This window comes from Sus scrofa, chromosome 13 (assembly GCF_000003025.6).
Source record: "Sus scrofa isolate TJ Tabasco breed Duroc chromosome 13, Sscrofa11.1, whole genome shotgun sequence".
Lineage (NCBI taxonomy): Eukaryota > Metazoa > Chordata > Mammalia > Artiodactyla > Suidae > Sus > Sus scrofa.
The window spans coordinates 125,426,728-125,436,018 of record NC_010455.5 but is presented as its reverse complement, the minus strand read 5'-3'; the positions used below and the strand labels follow the sequence as shown (position 1 = coordinate 125,436,018).

The 9,291-nt window shown below is 41.6% G+C and overlaps 1 long non-coding RNA gene across 1 annotated transcript in view; it reads right to left on the bottom strand.

Moving 5' to 3' along the window:
* The window catches only part of LOC106508010, a 52,993-nt gene extending 43,747 nt beyond the window's left edge, over nucleotides 1–9,246 (bottom strand). Inside the window, exon 1 of the long non-coding RNA XR_001304509.2 lies at nucleotides 3,702–9,246. This is a non-coding gene — a long non-coding RNA (uncharacterized LOC106508010). The remainder of the gene's footprint in view (nucleotides 1–3,701) is intronic.

Genomic DNA, 9,291 nt, shown 5'->3' with positions numbered 1-9,291 from the left:
TAGGTTCAAAGTCATTTTACTCCTCCTCAGATAGGTTAAGTAATAGTGCTTCTCTGACAAGACTTGTGAAAATTAAGGGTTAGAATAGATAATGTTCGCAAAAATACCAAGAAGTCTGTAAAGTGCTATACAACTTTATTTTTGTCTTCTTGTCTTTTTAGGGCCACACCCATGGCATATGGAGGTTCTCAGGCTAGGGGATTGTAGCTACACCACAGCCACAGCAATGTGGGATCCAAACCGTGTCTGCAACCTACACCATGCAACACCGGGTCCTTAACCCACTGGGCAAGGCCAAGGATCAAACTGTAGCCTCATGTATGCTAGTCGGGTTTGTTAACCACTGAGCCACGATAGGAACTCCTATATAACTGTTTGGTTTCAATAAATGACTCATGCTTTTCTTAATCCAAAAGTTAATGATGATATTGTTTACACCATTTGACTATAAGCCTTCTCAAACATGTTGATTAAATGAGTAGTCCATAGCTAATAAGGGCATGAATAATTAAAACATTTTACTGGATTTTTTAAATCTGATATCTTACCAAAGAAGAAGTTGGCTTACAGTTTATAAATGTGTATATATCATTGTGCTAATCCTTTTATCTGGACAAAAAAAAATCGCTGTTTTCATCTTAACAAACATTTATTGAACACATACTACATGCCATAGGCGGGGCTAACTACTCCATTCTCCATCATCTCATTTCATCTAGAGATAGATGCTATCATTATCTCCAAAGGACCTAAGTAACTTGACTAAGATCACACAACTATTAAGTATAAAAGACAATTTTTGGACATATATATGGTGTATTTGATATTACTTTATACTACTTCTGTCAAAATAAAACTTTTGTCTTGAGTGGCTGGCAAGATCTCTAGAACAATATAGCAGAGGCAGAATATTAAAACATAACTAGAGAACTTGTGTGTGTGCATGTGTGTATGTGTGTGAGAAGGGATGAGAAACTGACTGAAAAGCATTAGAAAATTCTAGCTGAAGAAAATCACTGTAGGAGTTCTCCTGTGGCTCAGCAGGTTAGGGATCCGGCATTGTCACTGCATGGCTTGGGTCGCTGCTGTGGCACAGGTTCAATCCCTGGCCCGGGAACTTCTGCATACTGCAAGCACAGCCAAAAGAAAGAAAGAAAAATAGGCAGAAAAAATAATAAAATCCCTGTAATTAACCACAAGTTGTAGTCCTGCCCTTCTTCATGTGGAGAGACACTTCCACATTGCTGATTCATTAACCAACAGACAACTGAGCACATACTAAATGCAAGGACAAGTGTTCAAGTCAAGGAAATGCAGAACACTTAGTCATAGAACCTCCTCCTTGGACCCCACAAACTCTTGGATAAATTATCAGATGAATGTGCTGAAATTATTGTGTGTATATATGTGTACTACCTAAGAAAACTGCCTCTGAGATATGCTCTTAAGTTGGTTCTTATCCAAACTGTCCTTTTCTACAACTGCCTAAGGAAAGAATGTAAAGAAGAAGGTCCAACTTCATGAAATATGAGGATAGGATTTGGAGAAGAAGAAGAGTTACTTAAAATTGGTCAGTATGTTGGAACACAGGATACTTTTATCTTCAGTGGAACTTTGAGCTCTTTCAAAAAACAAAAACAAAAACAAAAACCAATGTCCTGAAAGCTAAATAAAGCTAACTGGGCCTCTGATTCCCCAAGGTTCAGATTAAGAGCCCAACTCATCTGTAGACGTCTGGAGGAATAAGAGACTGGATTTCCATTATAAATAACCCCAGAGTATAGTCACTATCAATTTCTTTTGAAGCCCTTTAAGAAACCTGGGGGGAGGCCAGAGGATATGTACCCACTAGTCCAAGCCAGTCAAGCGGGGAAATGTCTAGAGCTGATTCCATTTTGCACAGCATTTACTGCTGCAAATCACAACAAAAGAAAGCAGCCATGGTGGCAGAAGTCATCTCCAGCTGGAGAGCCCTGTCATTAAAATTTCTCTTCTCTGCCATTCAGGCAACATGGCCGTGGCTTTCATCTTGCAGTATATTTGCATTTTCCCACCTCAGAAAACAGAAAGTCTTGGAATCAGAAGCTATGACATTCACATCCCAGTCCATCCAAGTACCAATCCTTGCCGCAGATGGGTTATCTTCCCTATCTGTGTGAGCTTCCTCATCTCCCTGTGTGGTTTACTTCACAGCATTCCTGAGTCACTCCAGTGACATGAAGGAGGTTAAAGAACATTCAGAGGTGATTGAACATCTCAAACATGAAGGAATCAATAACTTAAAATCTAAAAGGCTTTGGACACAGGTGACCTTTCCCATCGACAGGAAACAAAAATGAAACTAGTGAATGATGCACAGAAAACCACAGATACACACCCAGTCTACAGAGAATGGAACCCAAACTCACTCACTGGTTTTCAAGATCCTCCCCGGGATAGTTCCTTTGTTCTCCAATCACCTCTTTTCCTATCTCCCTTAACGTCTTCTATGGTCCAGGCAAAGCAATCGCCCAGTGACTCAGGGGCCCAGAGTATTGGCTTGTTCTTTAATATTTCCCTTTATTTCTTGGGTTAATTCCATCTCCTGGAATGTCTTTCCCCCCACATGTCTGCATATCCAAAACTGCTTAATTGCAGCCTTCTCTGAGAAGAATGCTGTCTCTGAGTTTCCCTGTTTGTACATCATCTTGACTTAATCTGAATATCCCTAGCAGTTTTATTTGTACCTCATATTCTAAAAGTGTTTATTTGCATAGATTTGTCTGTTCCCTCAGAAGGATTAGGTCTAATTCCTCTTTGTTTCACTTACCAGGGAAATTATAATAGCGAATGCTAAGATTTATTGAGCACTTAACAGGTGTGATCTCATTTAATCCTCACAGCTAACAGAGGATGTTGATACTGGTATTTTCCTCATTTTGCAAATAAGGAAACAGAGGCTCAGAATGGTGAAGAAAGTCACTTAAGAACACAGCTACTTAGTGGAGAAGTCAAGCTAGAAATTAGACCTTTCCAATCTAAATCCACGGTTCTTAACATCCATGCCTCCGCATCCTGCATGTTCTTAGCATAAGATGTACTCAGCAAATGCTTATCAACTGAGTGAATGAATGAAAAAATATGAGTCTTCAAGCATACATACTCCCATTCTATGCACAGAACTTCAAGTTCTCTTTCAGCTAATGGCCATTCAAGGAATATTTGCAGAGTTCATGATGGAAACAGTCAGTACAAGAGCAGATGTCAGGGAACTGCTAAGTCTAGAATGTTCTCAAAAGGAACCCCCTTCACTCATTCTTTCGACATTTACTCACCACAATTTATTCTTTTAGGCTTTATCAAAAGTCTGAGTTATACTGGGAAGGTAATATAGAATAAAGAATAAATCAGACATAAGTCCTGGTCTGTGGGTGCTTACATTTTAGGAAGATGAGAATTGACTGGTGTTTTTCAAGTCTGAGAAAGACCAAACATTGGCCAAGCAAAAATAATTCAAGCTCAGGGGATGACCAAAAAAACATTCAGAAGTGACCAGTAAGGTAAGCTTCATGCTGAACAGTGGGATCCTCCCCTTAAAGAGGAAACATAGCTGAAAATCATGAAGAGTGAGTGATGACTCACCCATCAAAACAGGAAGCTCTGTCTGGAAGACAGTGGCATCCAGGCGGCTGAAACCACGAAGCTCCTGCGCAAATACTTACCACAATCCACTTCACCCTTGCTGCTTGGGCTACAGACTGAGGAATGGAGACCCCATCACTGGCCAGGGCTGGAGGCTGGCCAGGCAGCACTGTGATGGGAGATCCCAGGCTCTCAAGGTCACTGCCTCACTCTCATGAAATCTTCCTCCTGGAGCCACTCTGCAAATTTGTGCATATAGGAAAGTGCAGACAATCACAACTCCTTCACTGAGTTGCTGTAAAGACCAAAGAGTTAATACCTGAAAGAGGCATACATTTAACCATGTCTGGCTTATAGAAGCACTCACTCAAGGTTAGCAATTTTTATTATACTTCTACCATTGATTCTGATGGTACGTTTGAACTGAAGAATCCCTAGTGAATTTTAGAAGGAAGAGAGGATGCTTACATTTCACGTGGGTATGAAGTAGGAGAGAAACCATACATCTTACATCTTATAATTACTTCATTGCTAAGATGATAGTGCTCTTACTGGCCTAGGGGCTAGCTTCTCTAAAATGCCTTACAATTGTCCTTGTCCTTTGTAGTAGAGCTCCACATGGATCATGACTTTCCATGTTTGTGGACTTTAATGGGGCCGTCAAATAATTCCACCAAAGCCACGCAGTTATATTTTCCCTCACTTCACCAGACCATTGCATCTATCAGAATCCATGATCTACTGTTGGTATTTAAATGTTACTCTAACCTAGAAAATAGGTGTTTCTTTTTTTAAGGCAAATGCTGATTTAACCCCTGTATTTCTTTCCTATTTAAAACCACAAATGTATATTTAAAAACACATACATGAAAGAAAAAACTTATTTGTGCAAAGAATTTATAACCAGATCCTGGACCTAACTCTACTTCAAGGGAAAAAAAAAAGTTCTGATTTTATATTTTGCAGATAGTCTTTTACTGTAAACATGTTTTAGTAAAAACAGCAGTTTAAAAAATTATGACTAATGAATAAATATTTTCAAAGTGCTATTATTTCTATTTCTTTATGTTTACCTATCAAATATTGCAACTCCACACCAGATGCTAGGGTCTTTCTCTACCCTGTTTTCTTTAAGATGCTTTAAACAAAAGAACACACCAGTAAAAGAGGGAGCTACTTCTCAAGTTGTCTGAAGAGATAACTCAATTGAATAGTCTAGGAATTTCCCCCAAACCCTCAAGTTTATTTCACACCAGAACTAGCCACAGAAAATGTTTGGGGCTTGTTGGTGGGCAGCAGAGCCCAGGAATGGGCTTGGGATATTCTAGGGAATGGTGGCTATGGTGAAAATAGTACAGGCTTTGGAGCCAGGAAGACTGAGACCCAAATCTTGATTCTGCCACACTGGCCAGGTGGCTTTTGAGCCTTTGTTTATTCATATGAAAAGCAATCATAATAACACCAACCTCACAGAACTAAATAAGGTATATAAAGGATTGGGCTAATAAGTTATATCAAGTGCCTAGAACATAGTAGATGCTTCATAATGAGCAGTTCTGATGAGAAGGATAATTTTGATATATTTGCATGCAGATATAATTGGATGGTGTTTGCAGTATATTTGGTAGTGGTTGTTGTATACTGATATCTTAAAAGGTATGTTAGCAGGATTGACTGCCAGGTTGTCACATGGGGAACCAGGAGAGGCTGGCTCCTTCCTCTAGTCCATAGAACTTTCTATAGTGCCTGTCCCAAAGCTCCCTAGACAGATTATCACTTTTTGTACATACTCATCATATCACCATTGACAAGGAAGAGCAGAGCACTTTACTAGGAGTAGGAAGACTAGTGATTTACTTCTGACTTCATCTCAAAAGGCCTCTGTGACCTTGCGTCAGTTACCGCCTCTCTCTGGACCTTGGTTTCCTGGTTTTAAAATGAAGAAATCAGATTGAGATGTCTTCTGGGAAACTTCCAGTTCTAAAATTGTATTAGGTACCCCAATCTATGATTTTCAAACTGAAGTATAGGTTCAAAAGGAAGGAACCCTGTAGAAAAGACTAAGCCAGCTGCTGGAGAGATTAACTATCCATCTTGTGTCTGGAAAAGTGTGATACTGACCTGAATTTCATGTTCCCTTAAAAGCGAAAATCAAAGGAGATCAGATCAAGTTTCTTTCTCTGTGACCAAGGAAGGATTTTCACACAAACTTTGTCATCAATACCGTCATTTATAAACATTTCTCTAGTCCTGGCACTGTGTGCTCAGGGTACAATATTTTCCTGTTCACTCTATTGACCAAGGATGAACAAATGGCTTGGGGTTTGGGGTGTAGTCTCTGATCACGTATTCTGATTGCATCCATTGAGGTCACCTATCACACACAGTCCCTAATATCTTTGCTGAGTGTTATCTTGCTGTGGTAAATCCCTTCCTATATGGAACCAATAAATTAAGTCCAAGTTTAAATCACTCAGTTTCTAAATCTGATCAATCACAGAATGGGCCACCTTGGGAAGCAGAAAGTTCCTAGCCTGAAGATAATCTAAGAAGGAATAGGATGGACACTGCGTTGGATGTGTTATGTTGGAGATTCAGATACGGAGTGATCCCTAATTTCCTTCTGAACCTGGCAGTTTTAGGTTTCGTGGTTCTACTTAGTCTTATCAGGGTAATTCTGGAATGTGGGTAATGGGTTTTATCTTCATGCTTTAAAACAGAAACAAGTTGTTCATCCCTGCTGAGGAAGAGAGAGTAGCCAACAATGTACATGAGTCTATTAATGTGATGAAGCCAGTACTCCAGGTTTCTGAGCCATGGGCTTATAAATTTTGATTAAATATGAATGGCAGCATTGTGGGGAAAAAAAGTTCAGTAGAAGGAACTGACATGCCCAAACCTGGACTTGGCACACAGGAGGGGGTACGATCACCTCGCTGGTATTTGCTATGGTACCTGACAATTACCTCCCTGCATCCTCCAAGAATCCACAGACCCAACTTGGTCTGTGACCAGCACTGTGCTTATGGCTCAAAGAATTCGTCTCTAGTTAAGCCAGTCCTCCTTCCGGTGGCATGCTGCCCACTTCAGCTCACAAGTTAAAAGGTTGTACTTCCTTAAAATGTAGTATTTCCCAACTGAACCTGCATCAATCAACTGATTAGTATAATTACTCAGGCATTGCTTAAGGCACAACACTGGCTAATGATCACTGGCTTTGTCTTTACCAGGCTGGTCTTTCCTTGATTCAGCGGAGAAGTGACCACTTGAAAAAAGGTGCATGAGAAGATCTGACATGCAACCAGGAAGACACTGGGTCGAATTGACATAGCCACTGGAGGCAGCATTTGCAGCATCTGTCCAGATTAGGTAAGGCAGCTGAGTACTGGTTGGCACCTGGGGTGTGGAGGGTGACTCAGGAGTTAAAGAGCGGCGTGGTAAAGGAGATACTACAGAGGGATCCTGCCCTAACTCTCAGGCTTTTGACCCAACCCTGTGCCCCCCCGCCCCCACCTCATTTTTCGGATCACCATGACTCACCTTGGGTTTGCATTGATTTGCTGGCTGGATGAAGAAGTGGCTCAGTCCAGTGCTGGTAGGCATGGAAGCTTGGTCTGCGTAGATCAAGAAGGGTTTAGAGTCTTCCCAGGACTCACCCTGGCTTCAAGGCGGAAACCAAGACCGTCAAGAGAGGCCCATCCCTAGAAGGACTGTACCTGAAAGGCCAGGTCCATGCTTGTCAATGCAACACAGGGTGTTAAGGCCTGGCTCACCTCCCTGTTCTCTCTCAGGAACCACGAATGGGTGGTAACACCACCAGCTGGAGAGCAGAGCTCAGGTTTCTGCTCCTGCTCGCTCCTGTCAGGAGTTGCTGTGACCTTCTCTCTTTGAAGAAAATGATTTGGCTCCAAACTAAAGTGTAAGTCTCATTAACCATCCTCCTTTCAAAGCATTCAACAATATCGCTGTCTTTCTCCTCTCTCTCCTCTTCCTTCCCCTCTGTCTTCTTTTTGGTTGTTTAGACTATAATATATATTCGCGGGAGATTTAAACATTTAACGTGATCACCAGAGAAGCCCAAACATAAGGGTTTTGAATCTGGGGGTGGGGGGGAACGAGAAGTGATACTGGCCATGGGGTGAGTGGTGACATCAAAGAGAAGCTGTGTTATGTTCCCTACAGTAGAGCTGGAATTTTTTTTACTCCAAGAAAAGGATTAAACAACAGAGCTTTCCAGGAAAAGAATGACTTTTTTCTTTTTTTTTTTTTTTTGCTCCTTCTATCTTCTTTTCCCAATCCATTCAGAAATGTGCATATACATTTGATACCCATTTCATTTTGTGCAGCAGCCTAATGCTGTTGAAAACTAGTACTAAAACTATAATTAATGAAACAATAGTATCCAAATGTTTTTAAACTCCCTGCACTGATCCTCTGAACAGCACAGCAAGGTTCGAAGGGACAAGTATGAGTATTACTCCAGTTTTTCTGAGAAAGCAGGGCCTGAAAGCAAAATGCCTTGCCCAGGGTCGTAGACCTGACAGACAGGATCATCACATCATCACTTTTCCGACTTTAGACTCAGTGTGATTTTTTACTACATCGCACAATAATTTTCCCACACAATAATCTTTTAAGATTTAGTCTTTAGACTCTGGAGCTGAGTCCATGGAGTTACTAAAAGGACTCAGATAAAAGGAGCTTTGAAAAGGTTATATTTCATCATTCTTTTTCTGCACAGTGTCTGGGAAGCAAGGGAAAGGATTATTTTTTTAAGACTGCTTTGAAAATTTGCTGGCCCACGATTACTTGACTAATGTCAGGAATAAAATCCTGTATATCAAAACCACACTCTTTTTGGTTTCTCTTGGCTCCTTCTTTGTCTCCGCGGCATGGCCGGCTATGTGCAAGTTTCCTGGTAGGAAGGTTTTCTGGGAGCAATGACCAGTTTTGAGGTTTCTGTTGAGATCCAGGAGAAAATTCAAGCAGGTCTACATCTGCTATCAGAGAAAGGGACCAGATAGAGGGCATGCATCTAGCCAGCTGGCATTGCCCAAGAGCTTTGTTTAGTAGAGTCACTAGGATCACCTCTGGAATGCGAGGGAGAGAAGATAATTATCGATCAGAAGCTGAGAGTCTGCTACTGGGAGCAGTCCAGGAACTTGGAGAAAACTCACCAAATTAGGGTACCTACCCGTGGAGAAAGTTTCCAGTTCCTACTACATAAGGCTAAGATTAAGGGCCCTTCCTCCCCTCTCCTCCTCTCTTGGTCATTATCAGCATCATGAAGTCAATCCTTGGAGAAATCAGCAAGTAGTATGAGGGCCCTGTTTCTCTCCAGGCTCTGGGTAGTGTCAGACAAGTCACCTGCCTTGGTGAGTTTCAGTGTCCCCATCTATCAAATGAGGACTCAGATGTCATGGCCTTTGACATTTCCAGGTCTGACATTCTTTGATTCTGTCTAGAACATCAGATTCTGTTCTGCAGCCACTTAACCGAGAATGTCAGAAGATCCTCAAGTTTCTTGCCTTTGATTTGCCTACCCCTTCTCAGGGTTTCCAGGGTGATAGTGGGCAGGAGAAACAGCACCTCTTTCCACACAGTAGTCAGAGGTCTCACTGTGATCACCCAGCCCCCGCCCCCGGCCCCCCGCCCCCCAACCTCCCCAGT